Source organism: Heptranchias perlo, chromosome 20, assembly GCF_035084215.1.
Source record: "Heptranchias perlo isolate sHepPer1 chromosome 20, sHepPer1.hap1, whole genome shotgun sequence".
Classification (NCBI taxonomy): domain Eukaryota; kingdom Metazoa; phylum Chordata; class Chondrichthyes; order Hexanchiformes; family Hexanchidae; genus Heptranchias; species Heptranchias perlo.
This window is the reverse complement of record NC_090344.1, coordinates 18,473,180-18,496,157: the sequence shown is the minus strand read 5'-3', so window position 1 is coordinate 18,496,157 and position 22,978 is coordinate 18,473,180. Positions and strand designations below refer to the sequence as shown.

Sequence of the window (22,978 nt, the reverse complement as noted above, 5' to 3'; positions counted from 1 at the left end):
ACGTGATGGCAGAATCTTGTGTGTTTCAATTGCTTCAAGTGAGACATGACAGCCCTGCTTTGCCTTGCACCTTTCCCAGGAGCTGCACTGATTCGGTGCGTGCGTTTTGGAAATGGAAACAGTTACACCAGCAGCTTGTGGTAATATTTCCCCTCACTGTCCATTTCATGTACCTGCCGACCCGCACTTGGTGCTGTCGTTGTCTGAACAAGTCTTTCATGTTCTAACAGTAAATTCCATTTTGTGCGAGCAACTTGTCTGGGACGAAAGTGACGTGAGTTTCAAAGGTACAAGTCGGAAAGGCAGCGTTGCTCTGCTTGCTTGAATGAAAATTGCAGCAGATTCGCTGGTGGTCCAGTGCTGAGGACTCGGTGCTTTCACCGCCGCGCCACCATGTTTGATTCCCGATCAGGGAATTTGACTTTCCTGGTGTTGTTCAAAATAGCACCAACCAAATTCCCCCGACTGAGCACAAAGCTCGCTCCTGATCAACATGAGTAATTTCACCGCTCCTGCCTGAACAGCCAGCAGCCCATCATTCTTCAATTTTACAACCCATAAGAGCGATACACAATGCACTTTCTTGCCTTCTGTAAAATGCCTCCTGTTCGAAAGTCGTGCCGCTCATCAAAGTGTGCATGAAGTTTTCTTGCCATTTCTGTCATGATTTGGAAAAGATCTGCTGCCTGACACTTTAAAGGTTGCCAATCTTTAACTGTAGCTCAGTGTTCGAACAGTCACTGTTATCATTAGCCTTTTATGTATCTTTTTGCTCTCCATTTCCTGAACAACACCAGCTGATCACAGCATCGCTTTCTTCAAGTTGAATCCCAGTGTGAAAAAATGCACAATTTCAAAGCGAAGCAACGTGTGCAAGATTGGAATGAGAGTGCGAGTGGAGATAATTGGCTTGGATCAGTGATCCCTTCAGCATTCAGACATTCATTATCTGAAAGAAGCACGGAGATGATATTTTTGTCAGTGTAGAAAAGAAGCAGGGAGTTGAGATCCGTTTGTCCATTCATCCTGCAACAGACAAAATCCTTCGCCTCTCAATGCCCAGCATCTTTCTTTCCAACTCCTTGCTCTGCAGGGAAGTCTTGGTTTCATTAATTCTCCGAGTTTGCAGCAAACATCTAATTCACCTGGCAGATCTGGCCGTGTCTTCTCGTCATAAGTCCTCCCATCGTGTTGACATCATGCCAGCAACTCCAGATCAGCTGTCTTATGTTCACGGAATGCATTCGAGCCAGTTTTCTAGAACAATATGTCGAGGAACCAACAAGGGAACAGACTATTTTAGATCGAGTATTGTGTAATGAGACAGGATTAATTCGTAATCTTAAAATAAATGATCCTCCGGGGAAGAATGATCATAATATGATAGAATTTCATATTGAGTTTGAGAGTGATGTCGTTAAGTCCGAAACTTGGGTCTTAAATTTAAACAAAATCAATAACTTAGTTATGAAGGGTGAGTTGGCTAAGGTGGTTTGCAAAATTAGATTAAAAATATGATGATAGATAATCAATGGCGAACATTTAAAGAAATAATTCATAATTTCTCAACAAAATTACATTCGTTTGAGGATTAAAAACACCACCGGAAAAGTGGCTCAACCTTGGCTAACTGGAGAAATTAATGATAGTATTATGAAAAAAGAGGCTTATATTGTTACCAAAAAGAGTAGTTAGCCTGAGGATTAGGAGGGTTTTGGAAATCAGCAAAGGGTGACCAAGAAATTGCTAAAATGGGAGAAAATAGAATGAGGGTAAACCAGCAAGAAATATAAACATGGATTGTAAGAGCTTCTGCAAGAATGTGTAAAGGACGAGATGAGCGAAAGTAAACATGGGTCCCTTGGAGACAGAGGCAGGAGAATTTATATTGGAGAATAAGGAAATGGCAGAGACGTTAAACAAGTATTTTGTATCTGTCGTCATAGTAGAAGACACAAAAATCATACCAGAACTATTGGGGAACCAAGGTTCTAATGAGAGTGAGGAACGTAAAGCAATTAAGATTAGTAATGAAAAAGTACTGGAGGAATTAATGGGACTAAAAGCTGACAAATTCATTGGCCCTGGTGGCCTACATCCAGGGTTTTAAAAGAGGTGGCTGCAGAGATAATGGATGCATTGATTTTAACTTCCAGAGTTCCCATGATTCTCGAAAGGTCCCCATGGATTGGAAGGTACCAAACGTAACCCCGCTATTCAGGAAAGGAGGGAGAGAGGAAACAGGGAACGACAAGCCATTTAACCTGAGAATAGTAGGAGGGAAAATGTTAGAATCTATTACTGGGAACTTGATAACAGGACACTTAGAAAATCATAACATGATTAGGCACATGCAACACGGTTTTGTGAAAGGGAAATCGTGTTTAACAACTCTCTTAGAGGTTTTGAGGGTGTCGATAGCAGGGTAGATAAGGGAGAATCAGTGGATCTAGAATATTTGGATTTTCAAAAGGCAATCGATAAGGTGCCACACAAAAGTTTGTTCGACAAGATTAGGGCTCATGGGATAGTGGGTAATATATTAACATGGATTGAGGATTTGTTGATGTACATAAAAGAGAAAGTCGGAATAAACAGGTCATTTTCGGGTTGGCAGGTTTTCACTAGTGGGGTGCCGTGAATATCAGTGCTTGGGCCTCAGATATTTACAATCTATATTGTTGACTTAGATGAGGGGACCGAGTGTAATGTATTAAAGTTTGCTGACGAGACAAAACTAGGTGGGAAAGTCGGCTGTGAGGAGGACGCAAAGAGGATGCAAAGTGATACAGACAGGTTAAGTGAGTGAGCGAGAAGTTGGCAGATGAATTATAACGCGGGGAAATGTGAGGTTATTCACTTTGTTAGGAAGAATAGAAAAGCAGAATATCTTTTCAAAGGTGAGAGGCTGCGAAATGTTGGTATTCAGAGGGATTTGTGTGTCCTTGCACACGGAGCACAGAAAGTTAACATGCAGTGCAGCAAGCAATTAGAAAAGCAAATGGTATGTTGGTCTTTATTGCGAGGTGGTTGGATTACAAAGATAAGGAAGCCTTGCTGTAATTATATCGGGTTTGGTGGGACCGCATCTGGAGTACTGTGTACAGTTTTAATCCCTTACCTGCGGAACGATACACTTGCCTTAGAGTGGGTGCAACAAAACTTCACTGGATTGATTCCTGGGATGAGAGGGTTGTCTTGTGAGGAGAGATTGAGGAGAATGGGCTATATTCTCTGCAGTTTTCAATAATAAGGTGATCTCATTGAAACATATAAAATTCTTAGAGGGCTTGACAGGTTAAATGCTGGGACGCTGTTTCCCCTTGCTGGAGAGTCTAAAACTAAGGGTCATAATCTCAAGATAAGGGGGCGGCCATTTAGTACAGAGATGAGGAATATTTTCTTCACTGAGAAGGTTGTGAACCATTGGAATTCTCTACCCCAGAGGGCTGTGGATGCTGAGCCATTGAATCGATTCAAAACTGAGATGGATAGAATGTTGGACACGAAGGAACTCAAGGGATTTGGGGATCGGTCGGGAAAGTGGAGTTGAGGTCAAAGATCAGCGATTACCTTATCAAATTGGCGAAGCAGGCTCGAGGGACTGTGTGGCCAACTCTTGCTCCTTTCGGTCCGCTGGAAAAGCAGAACTTGCCAGCTGTTTTAAAACTTTTAGCCTGAACAGGGACTTGAACCCTGGACCCTCAGATCACTACCTGCTTTAAAAGTCTGATGCTCTGCCGACTGAGCTATCCAGGCTTGTTGATTAATTGGTTTCCATCATACAGATTCATGGTAGGACTCAGAATTATCCCTGTCGATGTCCAATTCGAGTGAGGATCCCTTTTCTCCAATTTTCAGCAACGTGTTGAGGAGAATCCTTGTTTCTGTTGAACATGATGTCAGAAACATGGACAGTGAACTCGTGATTTTGCAATTCTTCTTGTTTGTACAAAATGTATTGTCATTCGTTAGCAGCAATGAAAAAAAAACCACCTTACCCAATGGCTCAAAAGCCAAACTTTTTCCACATGGGAGCTGGAAAATGCCTCTCGACATTTCAGCCGATCAACAATTGAAAGCTGAATAATTTCACCCGTTACACCGTGACAACGGGCAGCAGATTTGCCTCCCGAATTTTCCCTACACGACACTTCAAACCGATGAATACCTGCTTCACGGAAAGAAGAATTGTGTTTTTGGTTCTTTAGATTTAAAGATGTTGTGCCGGCCGCTTTACCATTTCAGCTGTCACCAATCGTCCCCTCTCCCTCCTATAAACAAATAAACTCTCGCCTGCTATTGCAAGACGGGAGGCCAGAGGAGCCTCAGTGCCCACATGGAGACATGAAGAAGTCGATGCGTTATGGAACCGGTTTTACATTGAACTCCAGTCAAAATGTTTGGAAGGTTCAACTATTGACATGGCGCTGGAGCTCACAATCTCGAGTGTATAATTATTGTATAAATGACGCGCGCCGACCGATTGCGCCACTGGAGCCGCGCACGGTCTGTGTCACCAGTGCTCCCATCAAACAGCTTCATCCTCGGTCTCTCAATTATCGCTTCGTGATCTTTCCCACACAGAAGCCTCCAACCAAGAGGCGATTCGTTAAACATCCGCAGCGACATTTAAAAGCCGTGGCATCTGAAACAAAACCCCAGACGATAAGAACTTTTAATTATATTATTATTAACTTAAGGACAATTATTTTCATGCTACTTTGAGGATTTGGGGAAATTGGGAGCTGAAACTAAGAAACTCTCTCTGAGCTGTCGTTGATTGAAGAGATGGGCGTTATTTCATTTGAAAACCGAGGTTCGGAACTTTCTGATGGAGAATTGTGACAGAAGATTGTGATTCGTGGCAGTTGCCGGGGAGATCGAGAAGAGAGGGAGAAAAGTCAAAGTCACAGCTGTGACAGCTCAAGTGCTCTGCTTATCTGTAATATTTAGAAAGTAATGTACAGTACAGGACAAACCGATTTGGTATCGGTTATCATAAATACTAAAAGTCCCGTGTTCAAAGGTGGATTTGTGAAGAGGGAACAGATGTAAACGCCAGACCGAAATCATTCCCCGTGAATCTGAAGCGTCTTGGGGAAAACGGCAGTGCGAACTGTTATGTTCGTGTCATGATTTGAAAGACCCTCCAATTACCGACAGTATCTTTGAACGAGTTGTGCAGCCAAACCGCGATTGAAGCCGCTTTGCATTCGTCAAACGTACACGTGACGATATTGAGAGTGATAAGGGACGTTTTCAATTATTTGAAATCTCACCATGTGACCCGAAGATTGACAGCAGAATCGAATTTTTCCTTCAAGTCCTGAATTGAAGGGAAAGGCGCTACAAACAAGTCGGAGAAATGAAGAGCGGAAAATGTGGATGAAACTTGCACGAGTGAAAATCCCTGTATGTTGGAAGACTCAGTCCCCAGTGGTGGAGAGGATTGGTATTTCAAGCTGTTTCACAGCTCGCACACACACCATTGGCTCATTTAATCACCTTCAACAACTCGATTACATCATCACTTAATCTTCAATACACAAGGAAATACAAACCTTGTCTGTGCAACCTGTCCCGCATAACTTAACTATTTTAGCCCCGGTATCATTCTGTTGAATCTGCGCTGCACCCCCTCCAAGGCCAATGTATCCTCCCTGAGGTGTGGTGCCCAGAACTGAATGCAGGACTCGAAATGTGGTCTCAGCAGAGTTTATATAACTGGAACATAACTTACACCCCTTTGAATTCCAGCTCCCTTAAGGTAAAGGCCAACATTCCATTAGCCTTTTGGGTTATTTTTTGTAAATGTTCACTGACTTTTAGTGATTTCTGCACTTGGACCCTTAGACATCTTTCACCCTCCACAGTTTCTAGCTTATCATCAGTTAGAAAATATTCTAACCTATCTTGCTTAGGTCCAAAGTTCATACTTCCCCATATTGAAAGATTGAACAGACTGGGGCTCTTTTCCATCGGAAAGAGAAGGCTGAGGGCTAAGCTGATATCGGACGTCAAGATTATGCAAGGGTTTGATAGGTCAGATGTAGAAAAGGTGTTTGAACTTTTGGTGGTGAGGATTCCAAAACTTGGGGCCATAAATAAAAGATAGTCACTAATTAATCCAATATGGCATTCAAGAGAACCATATATACCCAGAGACTCGTTAGAATGTGCAACTCGCTACCTCAAGAAGTAGTTAAGACGAATCGCATGGATGCGTTTACGGGGAAGCTAGATAAACACATGGAGGAGAAAGGAATAAAGGAATAAAAGGGTTTGCTCATAAGGTTAGAAGAAGAGGGGTTGGAGGAGGTTCGTCTGCAGCATAAACACCGGCAGAGTCTAATTGGGCCGAATTGTCCGTTTCTGAGATGTACATTCTATGTAATTCTATGTAAGCTCCATCTGCCACAGTTTTACCAACTCACTTAACCTATCAATTTCTCGTATAAGTTTATGCTCCGACCTGCACTACTCACTGTGCCTCCTAACTTGGTGTCGTCGACAAACTTGGATATGCGGCTCTCATTCATTCATCTACGTCATTTAAGCATATAGTAAAAAGCTGATGGGCCGGTACAGATCCCTGGGGGACACCACTAATCACATCCTGTCAATTTGAGCACAGATCCATTATCCCTACTCTCTGTCTCCTACCTCCCAACCAACTCCCTACCCATGTCAATGGGTTGCTTTAATTTCCATGTGCTCCCATTTCTGTTAACAGTCTCTTATCTGGCACCTTATCGAATGCCTCTGGAAGTCAATATACATATAATACCCAGAGACACTCCATTATCTACCACGTTATTATATCTTCCAAAAGTTCAACTAGTTTCGTTGGACTTGACTTCGTCTTTACAAATCCATGCTGGCTCTCTCTGATCAATTCATGTGTATCCAAGTGCTCAGTCATTCTTTCCCTAATAACAGATACTGGTAACTTCCCTACAACAGACGCCAGAATAATAGGTCTGTAATTTTCTACTTTATCTCTCCTCCCCTTCCTAAATAATGGAGTGACGTTGTCAATTTTTCAATCCATGGAACAATTCCTGATTCAAGAGAGTTTTGAACGATCATGACTAAAGCATGTACAATTTCCTCACCGATTCCTTTTAATCCCCTGGGATGGTAACCATCAGGTCGTGGAGATTTGTTTACCTTTAGTCCAATTACTTTCACCATTACCATTATTTTACTTACACTGAATCCCCTTGATTTATTTTCAGTTTTCCTCGTGTCTCTGGGATATTACCCACATCCTTTTCTTTGAGTGTTTAGCAAGTCTGCCATTTCCTGATTTTCAATTACAATATCGCCCCCATCAGTCTTTCAAGGGCCCACACTACTCTAAGTCACCCTTCTTTCTCTTTGTGTACTGTTAATACCGTGAGAGTTGTCCGTATTTTCCTTCACAAGTTTTTCTCGTTTTCCCGTTTTGCACCTCTTAAGATTTTTTAAAATTTCAGCACCACAATAAACAACACTTCGCTGTGAAATTTGCTTCATTAGTTCTTCAGTGTCAGAGCGAGAATTGTCGGATCCTCTAATTTATTTAATGTAACAAACAAACACAAGCAAACATATCCATCCGTGTATCAACGCACTGATGGACACACAAAGATAAACACAGCCTGAAACGCAGTCAGTATCGGGATTCACAGGGAAACGGGCAAGCGAAACAGACAAAGATGGAACAGTCTGAACCCCCATCAGAATGTGGCGTGTGGCTGATAGATATTAATGAGAGGAAGTGAAAACCAATACCAGGAATTGGCTCCTGTTTACTGGACAGGATCTCCTGTCGAGTAAATAGGAGATCCTGGGTTCAAATCCCAGCGGCGCCTTTATGTAATTTATGATGTTGAGTGAATCTGACATGCGAAAACAGACAGTGTGGTGTTTGTCCTTGTTCAGAGAGCCAACACAGAACTGATCAGAATGTCGCTTCAAAAATGCCCCTTCATTTTTCAGATCGACCTCTCATGGAATGTGACAGTAACACGTCAATGTCAGGACACGCTCTTGTCTCTGGGTTGGTTGTGGTCGGGGTATCATTCTCAATTCGAGAGTCATAGCACGGAGAAGCCTGAATTTAACCCCAGACTTTTGACCTTGACCTGCGGTTCAAACTTTTGCAAAGAGGGGAAAGAAGTCCCCAAATCACTCCACCTGAATCTCAAGCACCTTCGGAAGAAGTTCAGTTCAAACAATCAGGACTTTAAAGGCACCTCAATGACCTGCACTTTCATTGAACGAGCTTTACTTACAATTGCATTCGACCTTGAAACCGCTCTGGGCTTTCATCTCACTGAAGCAGAGTGTGGCCGCTTTGTATCTGTGAGCATGTCGGTGACGAGGTTCGCTTTGATATTGGTCGCTTACAAATTTTAAAATTTCACCAAGCATCGGGGAAAAGAAACCGAGAATCGAATTGTCCCTGTAAGTGATGAATTGAAGGGATTGGTGCTCCAAGCAGATCTGGAAAATGCGCAGCGCAGTCGATCAGGAGTTCCAAATCCACCCTCTCGCCACTCAGCGATCATATTAACTGAGCTTTACTCTGGCCCAGTGTCACCGCGCTGAAATCGAGTATTTATCCGGCACGTTTCTCTTAACTTCATAGTTGCTGATTTAAGAGTGAAGACCGGCTCGTTGGATTTTCACTCCTGCAAGCTTCAATCATTCATTTTGGACTGACAGTAGACAAATGTTATATTGGTCACTGCAACCTCAAAGGTTAGCTGAGTGAATTATTGGTTCAGTCGGTAAATTCTTCACCTGTCTCGTGGTGCTATCGTTTGACGCGAAGGTTTGATGGTTTGAGCCCTAATTTTATTTTCCCTAAGGATTCATCACCTCAAAGTTCCAGGGTTTCAATGTGTGTTTTGTCTGCAAGAAAATGTACAGTGATGATTGCCGGCTGAGCAGGGCTGATATTTCACCATTTTCCCTGTGGTTGGAGAGCAGGCACATCAATCATATAAAGGAATGGAACATTGGCTTCACGGAAATCACAATTCATAACCCATTTATTTTAAGCGGGTTTATTTTAAATGAGTTAACGCCTGCCTTAAATGGTCGACTCAGGACTGTCAGACAAAGAGGTTAAATCTTCAGAGAATAATTACCACAGTCATTTTTAGACTGGATGCCGCACGGCCACTTTGCTATCAGTGAAGAGAGACAAGAAAGACCAAAGTGCCGTTTGCCCCTCTCAGTGTGGCCCTGAAGGACTGTGTCCAGGTTGAAGTTCTGTTCCCACCGGACGATCCTCCCCCCAGATTGTCCTTTCTGAGCTCCAGTCAGGTGATGCTAAACACTCAGGTGGGAAAGACCAAAATCTACAACAAGATGTTTAAAACAAAGCTGATTTATTCAACAGATATCCAGAACATGAAACTCCAGCCCAGTTATAGGGGTTATTAACATCAGCAGAAACAAACCCCAAATGTCGGAATGAACATAGTTCAGTCCTGGATGAGATTAACAGCAGAATCCAACTCCTGCAGTCACTTTTGAACTCCCTGGTGTCTCAGCACGTGTGATGACTGAGTGAATCCCTTCCCACACACGGAATCATGGAATCATAGAAAGTTACCGAACAGAAGGAAGCCATTCGGCCTATCGTGTCTGTGCCGGCCGAAAAAGAGCTCTCCAACTTAATCCCACTTTCCAACACTTGGTCCATCGCCCTGTAGATTATGGCACTTCAGTTGCACATCCAAGTCCTTTTCAAATGAGTTGAGGTTTTCTGCCTCGACCACCCTTTCAGACAGTGAGTTCCAGACCCCGACCACCCTCTCCACTTTTGTGTATCCTGTTACTTTTTCACTGCTATCCGGAAGTCTATAAACAACTCCCACCAAAGTCTTGTATTCTATTCTGTTACTCATTTCTACGCAAAGCGTTTCTACTGCGTGCTCACCTTTACTGATATCTCTTCTTTCCAATGCAGTAATAGTATCCCTCATCAATATCGCTACTCCACCGGCTTTTCCAATGTCCCTATCCTTTCTAAACGGCTTATAACTTGAAATATTTATCTCAGTCATGCTCAGTTTGTCGTCAGGTCTCAGTGATGAGCACTACGTCATGCACTATAAGCTTAATTTACGCTTGTAATTCACTTGTTTTATTTCTTATGCTACGTACATTAGTGGAAAGAACATTTAATTGGGCATTAGAACTTGTCCGACCTTTATGCCCTGATGTTGTGTTTAACATACTTGGTAAATAATGTTGGTGAGCTGCAGACACAAGTGGTAACATGGGATTGTGTTATATTGTCAATAATGGAGACCTGGCTCAAACAAGCGGAGGAGTGGCCACTTAGATATTCCAGGTGACAACGTATTCAGGAAAGGCAGGGAAAAAATGGAGGGGGGCGGGGCTAGAGGGGAGCAGGCAATATTGATCAAAAATACTGTTACAGCGGTAGAAAGGGTCGCCCTGCTTAAGGGTTCAAAGGCAGAATCTATTTGTTTGGAATGAAGGAACAATTGAGGAGCTATTACGCTGCTGGATGCATTCCATAGGGGACCAAATAGTGGGAAGGAGATCGAGGAGCAAATTGGCAGGTAAATTGGAGAAAGATGCAATAATTTTAGAGTAGTGATAAAAGGGAACTTCATTTATCCGAATATAGACTGGGAAATAGCAGTGTAAAAGTTAAAGAGGGCGAGCAATTCCTGAAATATGTACAAGAGAAATTTCTTAATCCGTATGTTTTCAGCCCAACGAGGAAGGAAGCAGTGTTGGATTTATTTAGGGGAAAGAAGTGGGGCAAGTGGAGCATGATTCTCTGGGGGAGCATTTGCAGCAGGTTTAGTGTAGTTATGGAAAATGCAAGGAAAAATCAGGTATGAAAATACTCAACTGGGAAGAGCGAATTTCAGCGAGTTGAAAAGGGATCGGGTCCAGGTGGATTGGAATCAAAAATTGGCAGGTAAAACAGTAAATGAGCAATGGGAGGCTTTGAGTGAGGAGATAGTTCAGGTACAGACTGGATACATTCTTACTCGGGGAAAGGTTGGGCATGGAAAACTAGAGCTCCCTGGATGACAACAGAGTATTTGAGACAGCATTTTGTACATTCTGAATACCAATGTCCGGACAGGTGTGCCCGCGGTTATCAACCACAACCTCGTCACCTCCACGCTGACAGATAAAAAGCGGCCACATTCTGCTTCAGTGAGATGAAATCCGAGAGCGGTTTCAAGGTCAATTGCAATTGCAAGCAGAATGCATTCAGAGGACATGAGATCATTGAGATACCTCCAAACACCCTGCCAGTTTGAACAGCAGCTCAAGATCAAAAGTCCAGGGGTTGGGGGGGGGCGAGGGGGAAAATGAGGGCTCGTCCGGGATTTGAACCCGGGATCTCTCATATATTTCAAACACCAAACCCGAAGCGAGAATCATACCCGAAGACCAACGAACCCGCTGAAAAAAAAAGTAACAAGTAGTAGTTTCTGAGTATCAGCGGCCACTTTCCCCAAATCTCCCTTAAAGTACCGTAAACAAAAATGTGTCCGTACATTCGTGAAGAATCATAAAACCAATTTCTTCACTGTTGGGTTTTGTTTCGGGCTCCTGACGCTGATAAAGATGATTGGGGACAGTTGATGAGTTAATGGTTGTAAGGGCGCAGATATTCCGGTGTGAGGGTGCAAATACTTTGCTGTGAGGGTGCAAATACTCCGGTGTGAGGGTGCAAATACTCCGGTGTGAGGGTGCAAATACTCCGGTGTGAGGGTGCAGAAACTCGGATTTAAGGGTGCAGATACTCGGATGCAGGGATTTGTTGCCGCGACTGAAATGCGGCTTAGAACTGTTGTTATTATCCAAGGCAGCGCTGCAGGATCCTTTCATGATCTCTCACAAATCAACTGAAACCCATCGGAATGTGAATACAATTTTGCGTTTCCAAAATAAAAGGGAGTGACATTCATTGTGGAAACAGTCTGGTGTCGCTCACTGCAGAAATATCCATGTCAGAGTGAAGCGGCTCTCCTGCAACCTTCGGACCTTGTCTGTCAAGAAGAATTCAGATTTCCGCGAAGCCAATCACAGGTGAAATGGTGGAAGATCGGCCGTACTCAGCTGGCCATCGAAACCGGGCATTTGTTTTGCAGCCAAAACAAACATCAGAAATCAGGAAATGCGAGACCATGAAGATAAAAGTTACCCCACCGTCCCGAGGTGGGCTCGAACCACCAACCTTTCGGTTAACAGCCGAACGCGCTAAGCGATTGCGCCACAGAGACAAAACATGTTTGTTGCTGAACCACTGATTCAACGAACTAAAAATTCAGGTTGCAGCGATCAAAATAAATTCTCTCTGCTATCAGTTTACTTTTCCAAAATAAAGTGTGTGAAGTTTGCACGAGTGAAAATCTGTGCTCTATTATTCCTGAACATTAAACTCACCTTGCCATTAAACACCTGAATGTTGGAAGACTCCGTCCCCTCGTGGTCGAGAGGATTGATTTCTCGAGCTGTGATTCGCCATTCTCTATTCTAGTAATATTCAGGTTTCCTGAAAATGAGATGAGATGAAATGAGCAGGTCCGACGAGCAGGTCTGTGACACGACTCGGTGTTTACAAAGTTGTCTCTTGCACTTACAGTGAAGCGGATGGCAGTTTTCACTCTTAAACCAGTAACCATGATGTTCAGAAAAAGTGTGGCCGAGACATACTCGATTTCAGCGCGGTGACACTGGGTCAGAGTAAAGTTCAGTTCATGCGATTGCCGAGTGGCGAGAGGGTGGATTTGGAACTCCTGTGCGGCTGCACTGCGAGTTCTCCAGATCTGCTTGGAGCGATATTCACTTCAATTCATCACTGACAGGGACAATTTGATTCTAAGTTTCTTTTTCTCTGCTGCTTGGTGAGATTTCAAAAGTTGTAAACGACCCACACCGACCCCAAACTCGTCACTTCCACTCTGACAGATGTAACGCGGTCACACTCTTCACTTCAGTGAGATGAAAGCCGGGAGCGATTTCACGGTCGAATGCAATGGCGGACAAAACTCATTCCAAGAAAGTGCAGGTCATTGAGGTGCCTTTAAATTCCTGATTGTTTGAACTGAACGTCTTCCCAAAGCGTTTAAGATTCACGTGGAGCGATTTGGGGACTTATTTTCCATCTTTGCAAAAGTTTCAACCGCAGGTCAAAATCAAAAGACGAGGGCGGAATGAGACGCCTTCCTGAAATTTGAGAACCAGGGAAGCAGACTTTAGAGCAAGGTTCTGTTTATTGAGAAAAAGCAGATACAATATTCATCCCGGAACGATCCAGAATCTGATCAGCTCGAAAAGTAACGGTTACCCCGTGATTTGAACACGCAGCCTTCTGGTGACGCAAAATGTCATGAAGATTGAAGCAGGAAGTTGAAAAGTGGGAATTGATAAATTTAGTGAGTGGGCAAAACTGCGGCAAATATAGTTCAATGGGGGGTGAGCGAGATCATCCACTTTAAATCTAAGAAAGATAAATCAGAATGTTTTCTATATGGTGAGAAACTGGGAGCTGTGGAGGAGCAGAGAGATTTAGGGGTCCAAGTACAGAAAGCGCTACCAACTAGCGTACAGGTACAGAAATTAATTAAAATATCTAATGGACCGTCAGTACGGCCGGTTAACTCATTTGCTTAGAGTGTGTTGTAACGCCTTAATCACGGATTCGATTCTTGTAATTTACTTTATTTATTTCGTCTTTTTGTAACTTTTAAAATCGAAGCTTTACAAAGAAATATATCAAGACAGATTCGAGGGGACAGTTTTTTGAATAACATCCATTCTCACTTTGCCCCTGGACCGGAGAAACACGTCTTTCTTTTTACTCGTTTTTTTGGCAACTGACCCTGTGGTGCAATGACTAGTATGTTGGACTTCTACTTGTTTTGTTTGATAAGCCATTCAAAGGTTGTTGATTCGAGTTGCAACGGCGTTGGATTTTAGTTCGGGAGCTGGGAAGTGAAATTTTGCAGCAAAACCGCAACAGGATCATTAATGTCCGTCAGGGATGTGAAACTGCCCCCGACACTTGATCTTACACAAGTGGCTCCAGTCACACCCGAATTCATGATTCTTAAACCGCTCTGAGCTGGATTGGCGAAACTCTCTCAAGAAGGAGACTCAACATCTGCTCAGACCGAAAGTCAATCTGCTGGACTTCCGGCTCTGTCAGACGACATGTTCCTTCAGACAGGTTTCTAACTGGACACATGCATCCTGCTGCCGTGGCAGCATTGGTGCTTCAGGGGTAGAATTCTTGCTTGCAGTAATTCTATTCCTGTAAAACTAGCTCCTGAAGTGTAGGATGGAAAGTATCCTGGCTGAGCGGCCTCTGGCGCTGGTTTAAAGCTCCAGTTAAATCCCACGATTTGAAGATGGATCAAAATCATAGTTTGTGTCTACAAAACTGCAGCCTCCCTCCTGTAAACAAGTAATACTAAACATCTCATCTGCTCTTGCAACCGAGTAGTCCGGAGGAACCACATGGCAATTCAGATAATTAAATGAATTTTGGAACACATCAATTGTACCTTCAACTCCGGTCGAAATGTTCCCAAGGAAAAGGATTGTTTGATCTTGCTGAGATTCGAATTAGTTCCAGGCTCAGGCTGAGATTCGAATTATAACAGAGCCTGGAACTAATATAAGGACTGATTGCGCCGCTGGAGCCCGGTCACTCTGATCACCTGTCCCACTCTGCTGGAAAGAATCTTAAGGTGAGATGTCCTTACCTGTGGAAACGTGTCCAGTCACTGTGATGAAACTAATATCTGCACTTTCACTTTCAGCTACTTTCACATCCTCTGCTCCATCGCACTACAATCGGGTTTTCTGTGAACAGGTCAAAATGGATATTTGCAGAAATTCTGTCAGTGGTAAAATTAGAATCGAGAAACGCACCAAACATTGAAACCAGCGATTTGAACCACGAGCTCACACTTCCACCAAACAAGGCATGTCTTTAAAGGTCTGTTCAATGATCAAATAAATTAATTGAAGCCATTTGACCGCATTTGCCTCGTGCTGGGGTTGTTCGCCTTAGAGCAGAGAAGGTTCAGAGGAGATTTGATAGAAGTGTTCAAAATCATGAAGAGTTTAGATAAAGTAAACAAAGAGAAGCTGTTTTAATTGGCGGAATGGTCGGGAACCAGGGGACACAGATTTGAGGTGATTGCAAAACAACAAAAGGCGATATGAGGAAAAACTTAATTACGCAGCGAATAGTTCTGATCTGGAATGCGCTGCTTGAAAGGTTGGTGGAAGCAGATTCAATCGTGACTTAAAAAAGGAATTTGAAGGGGAAAAATACAGAGCACCGGGAAAAGGCCGGGGAATGGGACTAATTGGATTGCTCTTATAAAAAGCCGCCACAGGCTCGATGAGCCGAATAGCCTCCTTCTGTGCTGTAACCATTCTATGATTCGATGGACAGAAGCGGTCTGAATGAATGGGCGATCGGTTGTGGGTAACAGGGATATTTTTGACTGTTTGTCCGGTTGTGTTCCTGACTGCTCCTTGTTCTCGGATTATGGTTTTCATTTTGGCCGTTTCACTGTTTGATATGTGAGAGGTCCCCAGTTCAAATCCCAGAACCCTCCTGTTTCACTATTTCCATTGAGGATTCACTCATTTCTTTCTCACATCTTTTCAGCGTTGCAGAAAGCAGCATTGATTTAATTCTCGAGCATGTTTGAGTTCCAGAGGCCAGAATGCAGCCGGTTTATCGACGCAACACACACGGAGAAAGTAAAATGCCTCATGGCGGTGTGCAGATTGAAACTGAAGGTGAATTTATCCCAATTCAGGCGATCTCAGAGGTGCAGAACAAAAATGCGCCTTAATTGGTCGGGAAAACGAACCCTGTTCCCTCGCGTGCTAAGTGCAAATTCTACCAGTGAAACGGCAACGTTTGCATGGCATCGGGCTCTCTGTGTCCAGTTGGAAACCTGTTTGAAACAACATATAATTTCACAAATCTCCTCTGAGCACCTTGCGCATTCTGATTTACAGCCCTGCATTACTAGCACTCACTGCTTGTGATGGCCGAGTGGCTAAGCCGTTACATCTGAAACTCGACAGGGTCTTTCGGTGATTCATTGGAATCCTGCTCGTGGCGCTATTGTTTAAAGTTTTGTTCAATGCTCAAATAAATATGAACTGGAGATAACGGGCCGCATTTCCTTCTCTCAGACAGATCCTCCACCGCGGCAGAGCCTTTTAATTGGGAGCCCAGTGGTCTCTTGCAAAACTTCAAGGTGCTTGAAGGAAACTTCACAATAATCCACAACTGGAATATTGTGTCCAATTCTGAGCACCGCACTTTAGGAAGGATGTGAAGGCCTTAGAGGTGGCGCAGAAAAGATTTACTGGAATGGTTTCAGGGATGAGGGACTTCAGTTACGTGGATAGACTGCAGAATCTGTGGAGATTTGATAGAAGTGTTCAAAATCATGACGGGTTTAGATAAAGTAAATAAAGAGAAACTGCTCCCGTTGGCGGAAGGGTCGAGAACCAGAGGACGCAGATTTACGGTGGTTGACAAAAGAACCAAAGGCGACATGAGGAAAAACGTTTTAAATCAGCGAGTAGTTATAATCTGGAATGCATCTCCTGAAAGGGTGTTGGAAATGGATTTAATCGTTAATTTCTAAAAGGAATTGGACAAGTATTTGAAGGAAATATATTTGCGGGTCTACAGGGAAAGAACGGGGAAATGGGACGAACTGGATTGCTCTTGAAGAGATCCGGGGCAGGCTCAATAGGCCGAATGGCCTCCTTCTGTGCAGTAACGATTCTATGAGCTTCATTTCAAATTCTGCTAACTTGATATTCAGGCTTATTTTCTATACTTTTATCTCTCTATCTCTCCCTGTCTCTGTCCCGCTCTGTTTTCTCCTGATGGACTTCTCAGGCTTCATTGAACGACCCAAGCTCATCGAACCTGCGACACCAGCAGAGAACGGTAAAGATCGAAAGACTGAGACGGTCGGAAAAGTAAAGGACCAACCCAGATGATGAATTCGGAGCCAATGTCCACATATTGATGTCTCTTCGTCCTCATAGTGAAATTATCAGTGCTTTTAGCCCAGTATAAAAACAAAGTCTTGTATTTATAAAGCGCTTTTCACGACATCAAGACGTCCCAAAGCGCTTTACAGCCAATGAAGTATTTTTGAAGTGTAGTCACTGTTATACTTGTGGTGGAGAGGATAATCTGCGGATGCCGAGACAGACAACAATGAAGCGACAGAGCAATTAATTCTGCAAAGTCTCACTTGATATTACAAGTCGCACATTCGAAACGAATGTGGTAAAGAGAGGCTAATATTGTTGATATGAAATAGTTAATGTAAGTCTTCACATTGCCGTACATCAGAATAGAAAAAGTGATAGGATGGACAGAATGGTGGCCGATCGGCTGTGGGTGGCACAGAATTCTGCATTGGTTGCACCCCTCTGTTATCAGTGGCTCGTTGGTCTTGGGGTATGATTCTCGCTTTGGGGATTTGCTGATTGTTATGTGAGAGATCCCGGACGAGCCCTGCGGTGTTACCATTTTTAGTCCAAAATCACTAATTGGCTTCTCACGTCTTGTCAGCGGTGTAGTCGGCAGGATTGTCTTAATTCCAGTGCATGGAGGACAGAATGCAGAGGTTCTGTCGACGACAACACACATGGAGAAAGGAAAATGTCACAAGATGGTGTTCAAATTGAAGCTGAATGTCAATGTATCCCAATTCACGTGACCTCATGAATGGAGAATGAAAAATGCTCCTCGATGGAGCGGTGATCGAACTCGGGCCTCCCGCGCAGAAAGCAAGAATTTGATCACTGAAATAACAAAGTCCACACAGCAGCCGGCGGCATGCGCTCAGTTCGAAACCTGTCTAAAAGAACATACAGTCTCAGAGTTCTCCTGTCATAACCTTCTTCATTCTCTTCTGCAGCGGTGTCGGATTTGTCGCTTGCAGCTGCGATGACCCAATGATGAAGGTGTTAGACTTGCAATGTGATTTTCCAACCCAGCTTCGACGCAACACACGTGGAGAATGGAAAATGTCTCGAAATGGTGCGCAGATTGAAGCTGAGGGCGAATGTCGCACAATTCACGCGATCGTATGAATGGAGAATGAAAATAATCCGAAACGAACCGGAAATCGAACCCCGGTTTCTCACGTGATAAATGAGAATTCTATCACCGAGACAGCAAAGTCAGCACATTAACAAGCTGTAAGTTTCCAGTTGGAAACCTGTCTGAGAGAACAAAGTGTCACAGATCTCGTGTGATAACCCTACGCATTCTGATTTATAGCTGTGCATCATTGATGTTTGCAGCTGCGATGGCCGAGTGGTTCAGGCGTTGGACTTGAAATCCAATGGAGTTTCCCTGCACAGGTTCGAATCCTGTTCGCAGCGCTACTTTTTAATGTTTGTTCAGTGTTCAAATTAATATGAACTTGAACGAACGGACCTTGTTCGCTCCCTCAGAGAGGTGCTCCATCGTCAACGACGCTTTTAACTCGGAGCCCAATGATCTCTTGCAAAATTGCAAGACACGTGAAGGAATCTCTCCCAAGCTCCATTCTAAGTTCTGCTCGTTCGCAGAACTTGACATTTATACAACTTATTTCTATGTTTTCATCTCTCCCTGTCTCTGTCTCTTGACTTTGCCTGTTTTCTCCTGATGGACTTCTCAGGCATCGTGAACAGCGAAGAATGATGGAACCTGCAATACCAGCAGAGAAGGGTAAAGATGGAAAGACTGAGACGGTAGGAAAAGAAAAGGAGCAACCCAGCTGATGAATTCGTAATTAATGTCCACACGTTTATGTTTCTTCCCCTCACAATGAAAAAATCAGCAATTTGAGTACAGTACACTTATGGTAGAGTGTATAATATGCGGATGTTGAGACCGACAATCGAACCTTTGCCGTGGCGATGAAAGCGCCGAATCCTAAACACTAAACCCCAAGGAAACGATGAAAATTCTTTGCTGCGAACAAGCAGAGCAACGCGGCCTTTCCTACTTGGCCCTTTGTAATTCAGGTCATTTTCCTGCCAGACAAACTGCTCGCACAAAATGGCATTTTCTGTTCGAAATAATATCGCGACAGAGGTGATGTTCAGGCAATGACATCACCAAGTGCAAGTAGGCATGTACATGAAATGGAAAGTGAGGTAAAATACGACCACAAGCTGCTGATGGACATGTTTCCATTTCCAAAATTCACGCACCGAATGCAGCTCCTGGGGAAGCTGCAAGGTCACGCAGGTCCATCGTGAATCGTTTGAAGCAACTGACAGTTTAAAGTGGCATCTCCTGCTGCTTCTGTGGGGAGTGAGAGAGAGGCACTGTCGGTATTTGCGTACAGTTTGAATTTGCACAGAACTGCACAGAGAAACAGCAAATATGCCGGGGCTGTGAGATGTTCTATATTATTCATATTTAGCCACAGTCAGAAGCTGAAAAGAAGGAGAGATAAGAGGCCTGAGAATAAACACAGAGCTGAATGAATCATGAAAGAGCGAAAGAAAAAATAATGTCATCAGTTCCACTTTGTCTCGTGCGCAATCTTGGGAGCTCCCCAATGGCCTGGTGGTGAGAATTCGGTACTCTCACCGCCGCGAGGTTCGATTCCCAGTCAGGGAATTAACTTGAAAAAGAGTTGTGGACTTATTAAATTAATTACATGAAGCTAATTAAATCCTGTTCGTAGTTGAGTCCCTGTTTTAATCACCATGAATCAATCGATAACTTTCTATTCCAGACTGAAGGCGATGTTGACGTGGTTACCGAGAGACGGTCAAAACTTTAATAAGATTTTTATGCTTTGAATGTGATGAATTTTTTTCATTTTAAAGACTGCATCTTAAGAGTGGGATTAAAAACGCAGTGGAGTCGTTGTTAAATTTAACATTAACTGGCAATTGTCGCTGTTTATCACAGGAGCGCCCGAACTGGTTCTCCGATCAAGATGAAAGTAACGCAACGAGGAACATCCGATACAACACGAAAGGCATCGGGCTATGACAAAAATCCCCACCGTTTTGCTTTTCCAAAATAAAGGGTGTGAAATTTATTCTCTGAACATAGGAACAGTCTGGTCTCGCTCACTGCAGAAATCTCCATGTCACAGCGAACCAGCTCTCCTGCTGCGAATGCGGCCTCCCTTCGGGCCTTTCGGGGGCGTGTCTGTCAAGGAGAATTGTAATTACCGTGAAGCCAATGTTCCATTCCTTTAAATGATTCATGTGCCTGATTCCCGACCGCAGGGTAATTGGTAGAATATCAGCCCTGCTCAGCTGGCAATGATTCCGGTACATTTTCTTGATTCCAAAACATGCGTTGAAACCCTGGAACTTTGAGGCGATGAATCCTGAGGATGAAATAAAATAAGGGCTCGAACCATCAAACTTTCACGCTAACCGATAACACCGCCGAGAACAGGTGAAGAGATCACCTGCTAAACCAATAATTCACTGGGCTAAACTTTGAGATTGCAGCGACCAATATAACAACTGTCTACAGTCAGTGAAAAATGAATGATTAAAGCTTGTAGGAGTTAAAATCCAACCAGCCAGTCTTCACTCTTAAACCAGCAACTATGAAGAAAAACATGCCGGAGAAATACTCGATTTCAGTGCGGCGACACTGGGCCAGAGTAAAGTTCATTCAATATAATTGCCGAGTGGCTGGAGGGTGGATTTGGAACTCCTGACCGATTGCACCACGCATTTTCCAGATCTGCTTGGATCACCAATCCCTTCAGTTCATCACTTAGAAGGACAATTCGATTCTCGATTTATTTTCCCTGACGATTGATGAATTTTACAAATTGGAAGCGATCAATATCAAAGCTAACACGTCACAGACATGCTCACAGATGCAAAGCGGCCACACTCTGCTTCAATGAGATGAAAGTCAAGAGCGATTTCACGGTCGAATGTAATGGCTAACAAAATTAATTCAACGGAAGTTCAGGTCGTTGAGGTGCCTTTAAAGTCCTGATTGTTTCTATTAAACTTCTTCCCAAAGCGTTTGAGATTCACGTGGGACGATTTGGGGACGTTATTTCTTTTTATGCAAAAGTTTCAACTGCAGTTCAAGATCAAAATTCGTGGGACCACAGCTGTTCACAAATTGTCGGCGCTGGGACCACTGTTGTTCACAATTTATCGGTTCTGGGACCACTGTTGTTTACAATCTATCGGTTCTGGGACCACTGTTGTTCACAATTTATCGGTTCTGGGACCACTGTTGTTCAAAATTTACATTCATGATTTGGACACGGGAATCGGAAGTACAATTCCAAAATTAGGGATGACACCTAATTGCGAGCTGCAGTTAATACAAAGGAAAAATGAGAAAAATGAGGACGACATTAACAACTTTGCAGAATGTGCGTGTAAATGGCAAATTAATAACAATATTTGTTGTGCACTCCTTTGCCTTTTTGTCCCCCCACAACTCACTCACACTTCTTCAGATTGAATTGTATTTGCCACTTTTCTATCCACTGTTCCGCTCTATCGATATCTTCCTGCAGTCGACAGCTTTCCTCCTCACTATCAACCACAGGACCAATTTTTGTATCATCTGCACATTTCTTAATCATGCCCCCTGCATTTAATTCTAAATCAATGATCTGTACCACTAAAAGCAGGGACCTGGTACGAAGCCGCATGGAACCCCACTCGAAACAGCCTTCCAGTCACAAAAGCACCCGTCGACCACAACCGCTTGCTTCCTGCCACTCAGCCAATTTTGGATTTAACTTGCCAATGTCCCTTGGATGCAATGGGCATTTACATTTTTGACCAATCTGCCCTGTAGAACTTTGTCAAAAGCCTCGCTAAAACCCATGTAGACTTCATCAATCGCGCTACCCTCATCGATCCTCCTTGATATCTCCTCAAGTAATTCAATTCAAACGACCTTCCCTTAACAAATCCACGCTGACTGTCCTTGATTAATCCGTGCCTTTCGAAATGACGATTAATACTGTCCCTCAGAATTGTGCGAAATAATTTACCCACCATCGAGTTTAGGCTGACTGGCCTGTATTTACTCGATCTATCCCTTTCTCCCTTTTTAAACAATGGTACAACTTTAGCAATCCTCCAATCCTCCAGCACGACAACTTTTGCCAGGGTGGATTGGAAAATGATGGTCAGAGCCTCCGCTATTTCCTTCCTTGCTTCGGTTAACATCCTGGGATATATTTCATCCGAGTCTGGAGATTCAGGTGGAGCGATTTGAAGACTTATTTTTCCTATTTGCAAACGTTTGCACCGCAGGTCAAGATCACAAGTCTTGGTCCAAATTTGGACGAGTTCCGACTTTGAACCTCAAATCGTGAGCCCAGAAACAAGAACGTGTCCTTAAATTAACGTGTGACAAACACATTCCATGAGAGGTCTGTCTGTGGAATGAAAGGGCGTTTTTGAACAGTCATCTTGCTATCCGTTTCCTCCTGAAACCTGAACAAAGACAAATACCAAAGTGTTATTTTGTCGCTAAATTCCACAAATTAGGTAAAATAATGAGCTGCACAAGGCACTGCTGGGAGTTGAACCCAAGATCTCCTGTTTACTGAACAGATGCTTTAACCAATTAAGCCACAGCGCCAATTGATGATGCAACAGCCCCACCTCGTCTCACTAATATCTATCAGCGACACTTCACTATTGGGGGTTCAGGCCGTTTTCTCTCTGTCCATTTCGCTTGTCCGTTCACCTGTGCATTCCGACACTGACTGGATTTCTCGCTGTGTATATCTTTGTGCATCCATCAGTGCGTTGATACATGGATGATTATGTGTGATTGTATTTGTTACGTTTAATAAATTAGGGCTTCAGACAATTCTCGCTCTGACATTGGAGAACTATTGAGCCGAACTTTACAGCGAAGTGTTGTTTATTGTGGTGCTGAAACTAAAAA

The 22,978-nt window shown here is 43.5% G+C and overlaps 4 non-coding genes across 4 annotated transcripts; 1 reads left to right on the top strand and 3 right to left on the bottom strand.

The window, feature by feature from the left end:
- Nucleotides 1–3,674: 3,674 nt before the first annotated feature.
- On the bottom strand, nucleotides 3,675–3,759 carry trnak-uuu (transfer RNA lysine (anticodon UUU)). Its single transcript is given in 2 exon segments — nucleotides 3,675–3,710; nucleotides 3,723–3,759. It is a non-coding gene; the product is annotated as a tRNA-Lys (tRNA).
- An 8,448-nt stretch (nucleotides 3,760–12,207) lies between these two features.
- Nucleotides 12,208–12,281, bottom strand: trnan-guu (transfer RNA asparagine (anticodon GUU)). Its single transcript has one exon. It is a non-coding gene; the product is annotated as a tRNA-Asn (tRNA).
- Nucleotides 12,282–18,371: 6,090 nt separating this feature from the next.
- Nucleotides 18,372–18,453, top strand: trnas-uga (transfer RNA serine (anticodon UGA)). Its single transcript has one exon. It is a non-coding gene; the product is annotated as a tRNA-Ser (tRNA).
- Nucleotides 18,454–22,592: 4,139 nt separating this feature from the next.
- trnat-agu (transfer RNA threonine (anticodon AGU)) lies at nucleotides 22,593–22,666 on the bottom strand. The gene has a single exon. It is a non-coding gene; the product is annotated as a tRNA-Thr (tRNA).
- Between the last annotated feature and the right edge of the window lie 312 nt (nucleotides 22,667–22,978).